Here is a 15786-nt window from a genome sequence, read left to right as displayed (position 1 = left end):
GTGTTTTTGGGAAAGTCAAATGTGGGTGTGTTTTGGGAAAGTCAAATTTGGGTGTGTTTGGGAAAGTCAAATTTGGGTGTGTTTTGGGAAGTCAATTTTGAGTGTGTTTTTCGGAAAGTCAAATTTGGGTGTGTTTGGGTAAGTCAAATTTGGGTGTGTTTGGGAAAGTCAATTTTGGGTGTGTTTTTGGGAAAGTCAAATTTGGGTGTGTTTTGGGAAAGTCAAATTTGGGTGTTTTCGGGAAAGTCAAATATGGGTGTGTTTTTGGGAACGTCAAATTTGGGTGTGTTTTGGGAAAGTCAAATTTGGGTATGTTTGGGAAAGTCAATTTTGGGTGTGTTTTTGTTCACCTTACTTTGGCGTTAAATTGTAACCTGCTAGCCCAGTGACTGCTCGATACCTCTAATCTTGTATATTTCTCCTACTGCCTCCTCTCTCTACCTGCCCATGGCATTATCTGTTTCTCCTATCTATTCCAGCTGTTTCTCTATCAACTTTCCTTCCCTTCTCACTAAGTCTGGTATGAAGACATTCAAAAGGATATCTTGGTTTCTAACCCTGGTCTCCCCATCGCTGATACCTATTCCAGCGCCTCTGCCAGACAAATCCTCACTCACATCCTCTTTTTCATCACCTCACCAGATCTCTGGACCCCTCTTATGATTGCTATACTCTGTCCTGTCTCCTCCTCGCCCATTAATGGTGGCACCTGCTGGGAAGTACGTATGGATCTCTTTGACTCCTCCAGGTTCTTTATTAACATCTATCTAAATGGTACTGTCATGGTGCAAGACCTTCAGGTTAACCTCCTCCTCTTTGATAGGCAGTTCCCTCATCTCATCAAATTCCTCTTATCTCAAGCTCCTTCCACACCTCCACAGGGCGTACCTCCGATCTGTACCCCTCCCCGGAAGGGCTTTAAAGCTGGCAACCTTCTCCATCTCGCCACACTCAATTCTCGCTCGACCGTTAAACACTTGTCTAACATCTGTCACCTCCTAGAAGAACTCGACCTTGATGTCCTCGGTCCCACCGAGACATGGTTCACAGCCAGCTCTATCACAAGTTTTGACACTCTCCTCCCCAATGCTACAAGATCCTCTCCGCTCCCAGATCCAATCGGCCTGGAGGGGGTGAAGCCCTTATCTTCTGTGAGTGGATCCCTGCCTGTCTCATTTCCACTCAAACTTAATCTTCATTTGAATTTCTAGTCTGCAGGCTCTCTCTCCCTCTTAGCCACTCTCTTACTGTTGCTACTCTCTATCAGCCCCCTGGTCAAATCACTTCTTTTCTCTCTGAGTGGGCTGACCTCTTCTCTTCCCTCTTGGCCTCAACCACTCAACTTCTCCTCCTTGGTGACCTCAACATTCATCTTGATTCTACCTGTCCCTCAACTACACTCTTTCGCAACCTCTGTGATTCACCTTTCCTCGCCATCCTTCCATCCTTCGGCCCGACTCACTTAGCTGGCCACACACAAGCCAAGTCCACTCCTTAATTGCCACCCACCTTCTCAGATATCTGGCCCATGAAGCATGTGTCAGTCGAGGCCTTCGCTGCAACCTTCTCCCCCCTCCTCCACCCCAGGCTGACTCACACCCTGACACAGCCCTCTCTCTTCTCTACTCCTCTATTTTTTGCTACTCTTGATACTCTTGCCCCCATCATGAGGATCCGTTTGAAGTCCGAAGCCAAGTGTAATTCTTGGTTTGACTCTGACCTAGCTACACTTAAACGGAAGTGTAGGGTGGTGGAGAGGAAATGGAGGGCTTCTTGCTCATCCTCTGACAAACTGGCCTGCCACCTGCTCAAAAGGCAATACCGACTTGCTGTCCGCACTGAGAAGAGTGTGGGATGTTTTTACCCATGCATCCGAGCCCTACCTCAAAAACTGTGCAGTACTGGCATTGAAAACATCATGATGGCCAGAGCTTCCCAGAAAATGCCCAGGGAAAGGCATGAAGAATAGGCTGCCACCCATTTTGCCGATGTTATGGGCACAGAAGGGCACTGCCTAAAACCACCATTGGACTTCCCACACAGTAGTCTGAAACCATTGGGAATGGCAATGCTGATTGCCAAAAGCAACCTAGAATTGTGGGGAATTAATTTTCTTAAATCCCAAAAATGGGTGCATTACCAGTACTCACCACTATCAGAAAGCCGGCGTTTTAAAACAACACCAGACTTTTTTTTTTTTGTGTAAAACTGAATAAATGAACCCAAAGCAGGCCAAAGAAAGACTTACTGAGAGGTGGATACAATGTAAAGTTATATTCTGAAGTGACTTGAAGGTTTATAACAAGACTGGCTGAGCTGTGGATTTCAGCAGTTTAAGTAAATTTGGACTGACAGACACTAAAAATCTAAATGTTTAAAAGAAATGAGTGACCTACTTTTGAGTGTCACATAGGTTGCAATTGTTTAAATGTCATAGTTTGAAACTTAGATTCAGCATTCTAGCTGCATATGTAAAAATTGTTAGTTTTATTTGAATGCAGAAAACTGGGTAACTAAAAGTGACATTAGCTGGGGCCTGGCTTAAGGAACTGAATTCTGCCCACCAGCTACCCCCGACAGGAGATGAGACTTGTACAACAGCTGTGTTCCCAGGCCTAGCTGCCTTTTGCTGCTCCCACCAAAAGGGATATGACACTTCTCTGATTGAATTACCTGGGCTCTGCAGGAAATTGAACAAAGCCCTGGCCTGACTCAGGCAAATGTTTTATTATGGGGGCCGTAAAAGTGGCTTCCTCCTGGAAGGAAAGGGGAGGAGCACTGCCTGTGAGAGCAAGCTGGCTTGGCAGAACTGGAAAAACCAGAAATTCAACCTTGTGCTGGGGGGAAACCACACCCCTTTGGGGCCAGAACATAACTCTAAAAAGATGAATAACTTATAGTACGGACTTGTCATAATTATTTAAATGATACCATAATTCTTGTGATTTTTCTGCCCACATTTTAAGAGGTTTTTAGAACCGGTGGCATGATCTGGGGGCAAACTAGCAGTTAAGAGGGTATTACTTAAAATGTATGCATGTTAAAAATCTGACACTTCATCAAGTAATGTCCATACTCCTTGTGCACATGTGTATAAATTTGGGGTAATGTCCGATATTACGAAACCAGTTAAAAAGTGCAAATGTTGCCATTTCTGAATGCAAGCTCCCAGGAAGAGCAGATTTGGACAGGGTATACCTCCTGTGATATGTGATGGGTGCATGTAATTTTAAACAAATGTGTACCTGTGCAAATATGTCTTTTGGGTCAAAATATAGATTGTGTGCAATTTGACAGGGGTGGGTTCTCTGTACCATAAACAGACCTCATCATGATGACACTTCATTTCATTCCCCCAATCAAGGGGAAGAGGAGGAAGTGGCCAATGACAAGTGGAGAGGGGTAGGGCCTAGGAAGCTAGCCTCTCCACCCATTTTCAAAACACATAAAAGCAGACAGTCAGGACAGATAGGGATTTCTATTCCATTTGCTGTGGGACGCTCTGCCGGGAAAATCCATACTTTACCTCCATCAACCTCCAGAGAGCCAACATAGAGACTTCAATCTATCCACCTTCATAGACCAAGACTTTACTTCAGAATTTGTAGCAGAGAGGTCAACTACAAGCTAAATCCCTCCTTAGCAGGCCTCAAATCATTGCCATTATCACAGCCAGGCGAGCTGTTTGAATTCTTTGCAAGAATTCTTGCCATTTGCCAGAGAGCAGTGTTGTATCCAGAGAGAGACCAGCTGAACCGGAGACCGCTGTATCCGGACCCACAGACCTGACCAGAACCAGAGACCCAGACCAGCAGAGTAGAGCTGACCCCGACGCTGTGCGCAGAGACCGTCCGTGGCGAGTGAAGAAAACCTGACCAGATCCGTGGCGAGGCCCATTTATTTCAAAAATATATTGTGAGTACCTAGCAGAACTGTGCAGAACCAATCTCTTAATTAAAATAATATAATTCAATCTATTTTAATCTAACCAGAACTGCCTCCTAACTGTCACCTGTCATTTTGTAAAGCTGTCACCTGTCATTTCTAGCTGCTAGCTGTCACTTGTCACTTTGAACTTTTAAAATTTCAAATCTAAAAAACGACCTTTACCATATCGCTCATATCTCCGTGACCGTTTGTCTTAGAGACTTGCAGTAACTTTCCTCTGAAAGCTGGGAATCTTGGCTTTTCAAGGAACCTAGAACCGCATTCCTATTCCCAATACTTTTGCCGCAATCGTGAAAAACGCACTCACGAATTTTACCGCGATTTGCAAATTTCTCCACGTGTGAAAACAGCAGCTTCCTTGCTTTCCTTGCTAAAAATTCGTTTGCCTCTTAAGAACCATCCCTGAATCATTGCTAGAGTGAGCCTGGACTAATATTAACTTGATACCACTCACCCTGAACCTCTAGAGGGAATTAAAAGCATTTTAGCATATTTTTCACTTCATTGCCAGCACATATAAAAGCATTTTGGGCCTGTGTTTCAAACTTCTGTAGTCTAAGCTTGCTGGTGTGAACTGAATTACATTTGATTGCATTTCTGAGAACTGTGTGCTTTCCTTCCATTTCCTTGCATTGCATAAAAGGGGGGATGAATTGTCCAAGAAAGTGATTACATTGTTTTGTTGAAATCATATTGAGTATTTTCTGTATTGCATTTTCATTCAACATTACATCCATCTGAACTTATATAAAGTATTCTCTACCACCTTATTCTTCTGTTCCTATTCACAAGTGTGCTAGTGCCAGACTATCCATTATTGATTACTGCTCAGATTAAGTGTGATATCCAGTTATTAATTATTATAAAGTGTGATATATATCTATTGTTTAAATTATCAAATAAACCTTTTAAACTTGCAAAACCGAACTACTTCTTGGCTCAGTGGGGTCAGGGGGATTCCAAGAGAGGGGTGTTATATAGGGGTAGTCATCCAGAACGCATGAACTGGACATAAAGATATATCAATAAGGGTTTTCATTCAGTATTCTAGGCTAGGTGTTGACTTAGCTGTAGTGTTGAATTGAATCCTCTTACAAGAGAGTCCACATACAAGCCCGTGTCTCTGCGGCAACTAACAACTCGGCCGAACTTTTCAAAATCTGCAAGGAGCTGGCCAACCCTGCTGCAGTCTCCACCCCTCCTCGCACCTCCCAGGATCTTTGCAATGCCCTTGCCTCTCACTTTATCTCTAAAACGCAGGACATCCTGTCCACCATCTCCTCCGCACCTCCTCCTCGCTCTCCTTCTCGGCCTGCTGCCCCTCCCTCAGCTAACTCTCATCTCCCTTTCTCCTCCTTTCCTCTTTTCTCCCCTGCTGAGATATCTAGACAAGCCTGATCTATGAAAACCTCATCAAAACAGGTCCATCCCTGTTCCTCCAAAACCATTAAGGACCACATTGACACCATTGTGCCGGCCCTTGCTGATTTCTGCAACCTCTCCTTTGCCTCTAGCTCTTTCCCCTCCCCTCTTAAACACTCCCTTGTGCATCCTCTCCTCAAAGAATCCACTGCTGATCCATCATGTCCGGCAAACTACCACCCAATTTCCATTACTCCCTTTTTGGGTAAGCTCCTGGAAAAGCTGGCCATCTCTCAGCTTAATCTCCATTCCAACTCTGTTGGCTTCCTCCACGACCACCAATCTGGCTTCAGAGCTGCCAGAAATATGGAAACTGCTCTCCTGAACATCTGTGAAAACCTGCTCTCCAACCTCGATTCTAAATTTCCCTCTGTCTTCACACTACTTGATTTCTCCTCTGCATTCGACACGGTCAACCATACCACACTGCTCAATTGTCTTTGTGACAACATCGGTATCACTGATCAGGCTCTGGCCTGGCTGACCTCTTTTCTCTCTGATCGGCCCTCCCAGGTACAACTTGGGTCCTTCCTATCTTCTATCTCCCTCTTCACATGTGGTGTCCTCCAGGGGTCTATCTTCTCGTCCTGGCTTTTCAACCAATACCTGGCAAGTCTCGCTAACTGCACCTCCATGTTCTGCTCAACTTTCCAGTGCTATGCTGATGACACCCAACTCATTTTCAGGCTTCCTTCAGCCTCCTCCTCTCCTTCCCTCATCTCTGATTGTCTAATCACCATTCGAAATTGGTGTGCCACCAATGATCTATGTCTAAAAGCAAACAAGACTGAGATCCTCCTTATTGGTACACCATCTCATCCTTTCCTCTCACTCTCTGGCTGGCCTCCCTTGGCCCCCCTCCCATCCTGACCTGTGCTGCTAAGAACCTATGCGTTATCTTTGACTCTACACTTTTCTTCTCCACACACATCTCTGATGTCTCCAAAAAATCTAACTTTTTACTTCACCTCCTTAGAGGTACTCTGCCTTTCCTCTCCTTCCCTCAAAAGCTCACTGTCTCCCAAACTCTGGTTCTTTCCAGACTGGATTACTGTAACAGCCTCTTTCTAAATCTACCAGCTTCCACTCTCCACCCTCTACAACTAATTCAGAACAGGACTGAGAGACTTGGGCTTGTCCCCAAGCACCCGGATCGCATCTTTCCAGCCTTGAAATCCCTTCATTGGCTCCCAGTGGATGCAAGGATTAAATTTAAAACCCTCTGAATTGTCTACAAGGCTTTCTGGGGCCTGGGTCCAAAATACCTTCAACTATCCCTCCGTAAATACCTCCCCTCTCGAGCCCTTCGCTCCACTACTTCTAACTCCCTCAGGGTTAGTCGTTTTGCAAAAAAACAAGCTGGGGGTAGATCTCTGTCTTCAGCTGGTGCCTCCCTTTGGAACAGCCTCCCGGCCACCTTGAAACTCGAGGAAAAACATCTTTGGTTACTGAAACTTCTCAAGACCTTCCTATTTGCCTTTGCCTTTGCCCCCCTTCTCCCCAGTTGATCTGTTTCTTATCTTGGCATTGTGCACCTGGCCACCCTCTTTTCTTTCAGGCCCCAGTACCTGCTCACCCTGCCACCCTCCTGCACTGCCTCCAGGCCACCATCTGCACTAGGGTTCTGTCCCCCTCCCACGTTTCTTCTGCAGTTATCAGGTATGCCTTTCTGAATAACTTTCACCTGCCACTTGCTGGCTGCACTACCATGGTTTATTGCCCTTATTTATTATTTATTCTATTTAATAGTTATTTATGTTTTCTCTCCTCTGCCTCGCACTTTCCACTCCCCCCCTTTCCATGCACTTTTCCCCATTTCCCTTTCCCATGCACTTGCGCTTTCTTAAATGACACTGGGCCTAGTAAGATCGCTGTTTTTCTGTTTTTTTGCCCCCTCGTTCCCCTCCCTTTTTGTCTGGTCGCACTCTGAAACACTTGCGTACAAGCGCAATATACATAAAATATAATTTAATTTCATTTCATTTCGATATCATGGAGTGACTAGTTGGGTCTTTTTTCCATAAATGACACATGAATATTGCTGCCCTAGTACCACCACAATCATATGTCTGCAGAAAAAACATATACAGAATTTGAATAGGTGAAAATTGTTTCTTATGCTTGAAGGTGGGAGTATAGAGTAGACCTGGTACCTTCTTTTTTGACTCTCATGAAATACATCAAAATTGCATTGTAAATATAGCGTCTTAAAATTGATTAAGCCATATTGTATGAACCCTTAGGCACAACATTTTAGAGTGTCGTTGTTTTTCTGAAAGAATACAATGGTTTTGAACCATGGATGTTATTATGAATAGCAAAACAATTTAACACAATATGAATACTTTCAGATTTTGAATAAGAGAATTCTCTGTTTATTAAATGATGAAAGCAATTTGAGCATAAAGTGGTGCAATTACAAATCATGTGAGTGGTAAATGGAGGGGTAACCAGTTTCCTATTATATTTTTGTGCTAGTTGTCCTCATAGAACACACTTAGAGGGAAAACACTTCATGCTCCCCAAATGTATGACTCACTGCTCCACAGCCATTGAGGCTTTTAAGATGTCCATGTCTATCATGAATTCAGAATATTGTAATTAATGTGTTGAAATCTAAATTAAGTAAAGCAGACGTAGGCATGTTTGACATATTGCTAACACTGCAAGGCTGAAATGCAATCTAAAAATTCCCCCTTCAACTTTACTTCTGAAGAATGAAAAGCTGAGTTCTTCTTACCCAGATTCAAGCATGAGAACTACTGTTTTCACATAGATCTCTGAAGTTAGTGTGTTCATCTACTGTGATATCTTAATGCAGAGTTTAATGTGCTGTCCTACTTGGGTAACGTTCACAAATGTAAGAGACTTCATTTAACCCAGCATCACCGACCACTCCCTTTCTCCTACCCTTTCCTTCCCTTGCCTTCTTGGAGTCTTTTAAGTTACTTTGTGTATGTTTCTTACCCATGAATTAGTACACACCTACCCAAACATCTCCCAAACGTCCCGGAAGATTTACGTCTCTTAAAGGAGATTTGGGCAGATTCAGGTTGGATGAAAATATCTGCAGGATCTTGAAAATCTGCTTGAATCTCACTAGAAGAGATGTGGGGCCTGCAGATCACTTTTGAGAAAGATTCAACGATTTACCAAAAACAGGGTTAAGTACTGATTCAAAGACAACCTCTAAAAGTAATTTCTAGGGGGTAGTTGTAATAAAATGCTTGCTGGTTTGCAGGAGCCACAAGCTGATACTAAACCCATAGTGATCCCAAAAATAGCGATTAAACAAACACCACATGGATGATACACCTCTTTCACCTCTTTAAGCTAACATGGGCTATTGGCATGCTATACACTTCAAGCAAGTTTGCAAGCTAGCATAGATGAACCGAAACAGCAAAAGTAAAGGAATTGCAAAAAAAAGAATGTCCAAACAAGGTTCTATAAAAGATAGGTTCCTTTATTTAAAGAAAAATACACACTAATATAGAAAGAACCATTCACCCCTGTAAGAGAAGACACATAAATGCAGACTTTGGAATAGAATTGGACAATCTGGATTTGAGGTTTTGCCAGTCAATCATTTCAGCAGCAATGTTTAATTTCAATAAAGCTGCCTTTACAAAAGAAGTAGGGAGCTGTATCTTAATTGCTACTAGGGTCCTTTAGGTATGCAACATAGACAAAACCTATTCAAATAATGCTTTGACTTCTCACTGAGGCCCGGCAGTGCTGATCTGGGAGTCTGAGAGCTTTCTGCAATGTCAATTGAACATCGGGTTGGTGAGTTGGTTGTCTTGGGTCCAACACGTGGCGCAGTTCAAGTGGCAACATCATGTGGCATGAAGAATCTTAGGATAGGCAGGTGATGTCTAGGATGGTCTAGCTCACAAGCAGTTTGAGACATGAACCAGAGCACAGAGCTTTTCTTTTTTTCCTGGATTGCTGTGAGACCCAGTCCAAGATAAGTAGAGCCACTGTTCTGCCCTTAAAAGCCTAGAAGGTTCCCAGCGAGCACTTGCATGGCAGTTGCAGTGGTCTGCCCTGGCAGGGGCAGACCCAAGGATCCCTAACATGTGCATAGTGCTTGCCCAACATTCTGAGCAGTCCTTCCCAGTCAGCTGCACGCCAAGCTCTATGGACTATGCCATCAGCAACTGTTCCTCTGCAACTCCATTTCTGATTAGCATTGCATATGTATGTCTGGAGATGTGGGGCATATCTGCCATTTCTTTAAGTATGGTTCAAAATGTATATGGCTCACCAGGGCCAGTGTCATTCCTCTCACAGGACTCTTTTCAGTGTTTTCTCTATAAACCAAATGTTCCTCAATTCAGGCCAACTCCCTGACTGTGGGATATTGTATGATAATCAGCCACCACCTTTCCACATATCACCAATACACTTCCCAACAGACAGATACCAATTATCCCAGAACAGAGGGTTTCCATCCCCAGTGATTTGTGGCTTTACCATAGTGAATCCTTGGAGAACAGAAAAGGGTCGGCACACCACTGTTTTGCAGAGTGTCTTAAACACGTTTTAAGTACATTCTTTTTTAAAAAATGATTTATTTACTGCATTTGATTACACGCCCAAACCCTTAGGTATCACTGCGTAGGTTACATACATTTTAGGGAACTTGTACAGTTACTATATCTTGGGTATCTTTGAACAATTACATACATTCTTATTTTGTTCTTATTGTCACTGTCACCATCATGGTCTTTTACAACAGTGGGCCTGCTTTTGCGTCTTATTCCTGAACACATTGATCTGCACTTTCTTATGTGAGCCACCTGCAGATGTAGCTCGAGCCTGTATGCCAGGTAATATATCCTAAACTGAGGTAGATCTGAACCCCACAGTCATATCTCAGTTGCAGTCTCCAGAGTACAACTCAGACCAGCTTTCCATCCCATATATACTCCACATCATTCCGATTACTTGGCTGAATATACTGCCATGAACCAGCAAGGGGTGTCAAAAGCACATATTTGTGATCACCATATTATTATTCTCTCGCATGGACAACTTTGAAGTTCCCCTTCATAAAGGTGGATCCTGAGCCTATCCTCCAGGCTAGTCATGTTGTCCTTTCTAAATAGTTAAAATGTCAAAAGACACTCAAAATCAATGTGCCCTCTAATTATTTTTCTCCAAGTGCGGAAATGGATAGCTTTTGTGCACACATTATTTTAAATGTGTGCAACAACTGAATAACGAGATAAGCCACTTTGTGAGCATGCACACTTCTTGACCTACCCAAGAGTTGGAAGGAAGTTTTCCTTTTCTAACCACTGCAATTCAAATCTTTAACGTGTGGTTATAAGACGAGCTAATCAGCCAGTCCAGACTTCAGGATAAGCCATTGTACCTACCAAAAATACTCCAGTGCAGCGGAAAAACATGTATGCGCAATAAAGATTTGTATGCTTAGGATAAACAATAGGTTTAGTTGTGACTGTTCATTTTTCAACACTCCTCAGAGACAATGCAGAAAGTGTTTAATGCAATTAGGAAAAAACACTCCGCTTTATTGCAAAAAAACAAATATCGCTTATCATGATGTGGCTGTCAAAAAATTCAGATTGGATACAATTTTAGCAAATGGAATAATGGCAACTGACAGGAATGCGTCAAAAAACATACCCATAGGACTTCATGTGCCACTTTAATGAAGAAATTCAAGGCCCAGGAGAGCATGTCTCAGAATCTGTATAATGGCTATAATTGCATCAGAATAACTGCACCAAAGAATATGATCCGAATTCCTATCCTCTGCTTAGTATCCACATTATGCTGTCCTGTGAGTCATGACAAATTTACTCAAAACAAGCCTTACAGCTAAGAGGCATATACCCCCATTCATTTGTACTCTTTGAAAACAGGAAAAGGTGCCCAAAAAATGGGAATGCATGAACATATAGGAGCCTACCCCATGCTTCGCCCCATGAAGTTTCACTGATATTTTTACAAATCCGTGACCAGTAGAGCAGTGGCATAGGTAGGAACTCTAATATTACTGACCGATCTCAAGAGGAATTCTAAGAGGCAAGAACATATTTTAATAACCATGAAATATACCTATTCACAAAGCTAATTACTTTATTACTCCAGGAAAAATAATTTGATTCAAAGTAGGGAGTAACATCTTATCAGAGCCTTGCTTGTAACCCTGATATATGTGGACTGACAGGGCACATAATACAGCTTATAGTTTGGCCACCCTTGCTCACCACAGCCTAGATAAAATTCAACAAGAGCCTTTCTGAGTTTTTTTCTGGAGCACTGTTAAAGCAAATCAGATATATTGTTCTGTTTACGTCAAAGGCAACAATGCTCACAGATACAACAGATTGAGCACCTCCTTCTTTAACTAGGGACTCCTCTTCTTAAATTCACTGTTATCAGTTGAACAAGATGCATGGGAATGCTAGAGGCAATAAATGCAAACACATGAATATATTGAAAATCCTTCAGCAGCTGAGCATGGAATGAAACAGAAGATGCAGTTTCTTATAAACTGTTACTAGAATTTCATATCCTTTAGAAAGCAAACATATTTCCTTCACTGTACTGTACTGCCAAAACGTCTGATTTGCTTTTTGCAAGTTGCTGATTTGTTATTACCCCGAAGAAGTTTTCTCCTGTGCCCTTTGTGATAATTCATGGGATCTCGTCACTTCTCCCCTTCCCTGTGAGGCTAGGGAGAGGATGTCACTACCCAGTAGTCCCCGTAGTGGTAGCGGAAACGGGACCTCACAGGGAGGGACTCCCCTACTTGGGATAGGGACCGCCGTTCCATGAAGGAACTCCATAACTCCTTTTTCCTTGGGACCAAGTCCCTGTTAGAAATCCCTGATAACACTGCAGTCTGTTATGGTAATGCCTCTTCAGTGTTTGATCTGCAAAGACGAAGAAGAGCCAAAGAAACGTGCAGAGCAATAACAGGCTTCCTTACCATGGTATCCCCAAGGCGGCTTAAAGATTGGTACAACAACAGCAAAGAAGGACTTTGACTTTATGCTGGGGAGGACTAAGCTACCGGAAACAAAGAGCAAGAAAGGGCTGCGCGACAGAGAGAGCAGTCATTGTGAAGCCAGCGCAGCCCAGGAAATTTGAATCTGCAAACATGAAACTGCATGAACACTGATCCCCTATGCCGGGGACATCGAAGAACGGTCGGCAGAGCGCTGCAGTGGAATCCAAGCTCCCTGACCACAGGAAGGGGAGAGAAGCTATTGGTGGTGTGAATTTGCGAGGGTGTGTCCTGTGGTACAGCAACTGTGCCATAGCCTAGTGACCCATGTCTCTGCGGAGCCACAAAGACAAAGCAGGGAGAGTAAAGGAAGCAGGAAGCACTGAAGCAACTTGAGTAAGCCCATGTCCACAGGAAGAACTGGCAAAAAAGTTCCAACACATTACAGGTAACAGGAACAGCGGGAAACCCAGTAGGGGTTTGGGGCAGCTCAAGTCAATAAAGCCTCAGTATTAATCTCCCTTGTCACAGTAGTGACACCCAGAGAAACAAGAGTTAACAAAGCCTTAGGCGTAATCTCCCTCATCACAGCAGTAATACCCAGAGAACCAAGAATCAAGAGTGCATCGGGAGGAATCTCCCTCATCGCAGTGATAATCCAAGCTGGATTGAAGAGGGTATTAGACAACAAGCGCTGTCTGGAGGTAATCATCATAGCGTCATCAGACAGGGAAGAATGGCTGGAATTGTAAAGCAAGCTTTCAGAAGCCCTTGTAAAGAAATGAAGATATGTTTGAGGACTATTGTCAAAGAATATCCCAAGACAGCCCTCAAAGCTGGGCTAGGTGGGTCAGGAGAAGGGAGTCCTTCTCCTGACCAGACTGTTGTTGTCGAATCAGTGTTAGAGTAGGTTTTTGGATAGAGGACAAACACTTTTCATTTGTACAAACATCCTGACGAAAAGCACCATAGTTGATTGATATTGGTTTAGGTAGGGATAACCCTTTAGAAATAGGGAGAGATAGGTTATTTTCTAAAATAAAGTGTTGTTGAAACATGACACCCCTTTGTCCAACTCCTTACTCCACCACACCACACCTTCCACCCTTAACCCTCTGACTCCTGTGCTAGCCTCCAATACTAGTTGAAGGGCCTCTGAAAAAGTGAGGGAATTTAGCAGTAAAACACTAACCGGGTTATTTGAATGCCAGCAATACTTTGCAAGCAAAACACATTTAAAGCCTCACCCTATTATGGGCAGTGCAAGGAAATGTAATGAATCTGCATGTGCACAATTACTATGAAGTGCATACAAGATTGTTTGCACCGTACCCCACCTTTAAATTGTGGGAAAGGATTATACAAATGCTCAGTGAAACCGAGTTTGTATAGAAGCGAGTTAACATATCATCTGTTAAGGTCTATGGCCCATGGACTATGAAAACTTGGAAAGGATGCAGATTGTGTAAAAAGCATTCAAGCTATCTGAATATCCATTGCCTTAATACTGTATGTGATCAATAGCAGGCATAGTCCAAACCCGTTTTCCCTTGCAGGCCAAGTAAATAATATTGCAGTGTTGCTCTCCACTTATAGGGTAATGTTTCCAATGCTAAAGTAGGAGGCGATGAGCATGACATTTGCCTCCTTAAAATCCTTAGTGGGCAAATTAAAATATGAGTTTTGTAACATGTTAAATTGCAAGGGGGCTGAAAGCAAAGTGATTATGTGACATATGTACAAAGAATAGGATGCGATTACACATCCAAGAGCCTACTTACTTACAGTCAGTATCTGATATTTGAGCTGACAGTTGGGTTACATAGTCTTGGTGATGCTTTTGTTAAGGCACAATGAGTAACAGAAATTCTTGTTCTTGAACACCATTCATAGTATAACACTAAAACAAGTGGGTATAGGTACACGTCTGGTAGCCTTTTGCAGAGCCAAGATGGGCAGGGTCAAGGTTGTCTGGTAATATTTGAATGTGGTCTGGGATGGATGTTCGAGTCATAAAATATAAGTGTGGTAGAGTGAAGTATAGGAGTGGAAAGAGATAATTTGTTTAATGTATGCAGGCATATCTTAATTTTATCTTCTCTTCATGGAGAAATGTTTTCATATTAGTTTTTAACCTTTTGTGGGTGTATTCTATTTTTAGAGTGTTTAGCTTTTAAGGTCAAGCTTGCATAGTAGGGCAACTTATATAGGCTAGATTAGAATATCAAGACTAGTTAGTATAATTTAGCTTCATTTTGAGAGAAAGCAAATATTGGGTGCCTACTGTGGATTGTTCCTTATAACATCTTTTTGAATAGGTGGGAATTGTCTGTGTACGCTGCTGAAATTCTTCTGAGTGGCACCTAGAAGGAAGTTGAGAAAGCGCACATGCGCACAGCTTAGAGGGAAAATTGCTTACAATCCCAGATATTTGATCTTCTTGAGGTCACAGCTAAGAGGCAACCATTTAGCATATTTTAGTGACCGGCTGTCATCACCTTATACCCTAAGTGTAGCCCAAACTCCAAACTGTTCCATGACTTCTATAGTGATGTGCAAGGAGACTAACACTTACTTCAGGACCAATAATAAATCATCAGCATATATCCACAGTTTCAGGCTGGCATCCACATATAAGAGACCATTGATTCAAGCATCTCCTCTGATTTTAACTGTGAGAGATTGCATGGCTATTATGAAAAGTCCAGAGCAAGCACACTTGCCTTATCCCTCAGTTCAACAAACATTGGTCAGAGATCAGTCCATTTATCATGAAGCAGGCTATTGGAGAGGTATACTGTAGTTGATAGATTTGTTTTAGATGCCCACCTGCGACATGTTCCTAAAGAGGTATTTCTCCTCTAATAGATTAAACAACTTTTCAGTTTTGAGCTACATTGTGATCTCTTATTATTATTAATATTTATTATTATTATTATTATTATTATTATTATTATTATTAGTAGTAGTAGTAGTAGTAGTAGTAGTAATAGTATGGTATTTATTAAGCACTGACCTAGCTTTGAAAAGCATCAGAGTGTTTTACAATCATGTGGGAAACAACATTGTGATGGGAGGACAGAAACAAGGAAATGGGGAGCTAACAGCCTGGGAGGGGAAAGGTGAGCAATTTCTCAGCAAGGGATCTGCAAGTAACCAGGGGAGGAAAAAGTGATGATCAGATCACCCGGTCCTAGGTAGAGTGAGAAGAGGATGGCGTGTGGACCTAGAGGTTAGGGAGGAGACATTCCTTGAAGAGAAGGGACTTGAGATCCATCCTGAACTGTGGAAGCAGGGGTCGGGGGGGCAAGTCTAATGTTGATGAACAGGAGGTTCCAGAATCTTCAGGCATAGACAGAGACGGCCTATCTTCTGGTTCTTTCCTTCCTGCAACTGTGGAGTTCAAGCATGTGCATGTCCTGGTGGAG

The sequence above is a fragment of the Ambystoma mexicanum genome, chromosome 7q (genome assembly GCF_040938575.1).
Source record: "Ambystoma mexicanum isolate Mex_15411 chromosome 7q, UKY_AmexF1_1, whole genome shotgun sequence".
NCBI lineage: Eukaryota > Metazoa > Chordata > Amphibia > Caudata > Ambystomatidae > Ambystoma > Ambystoma mexicanum.
The sequence above is the reverse complement of the archived record's forward strand: the minus strand, read 5'-3'. Positions refer to the sequence as shown.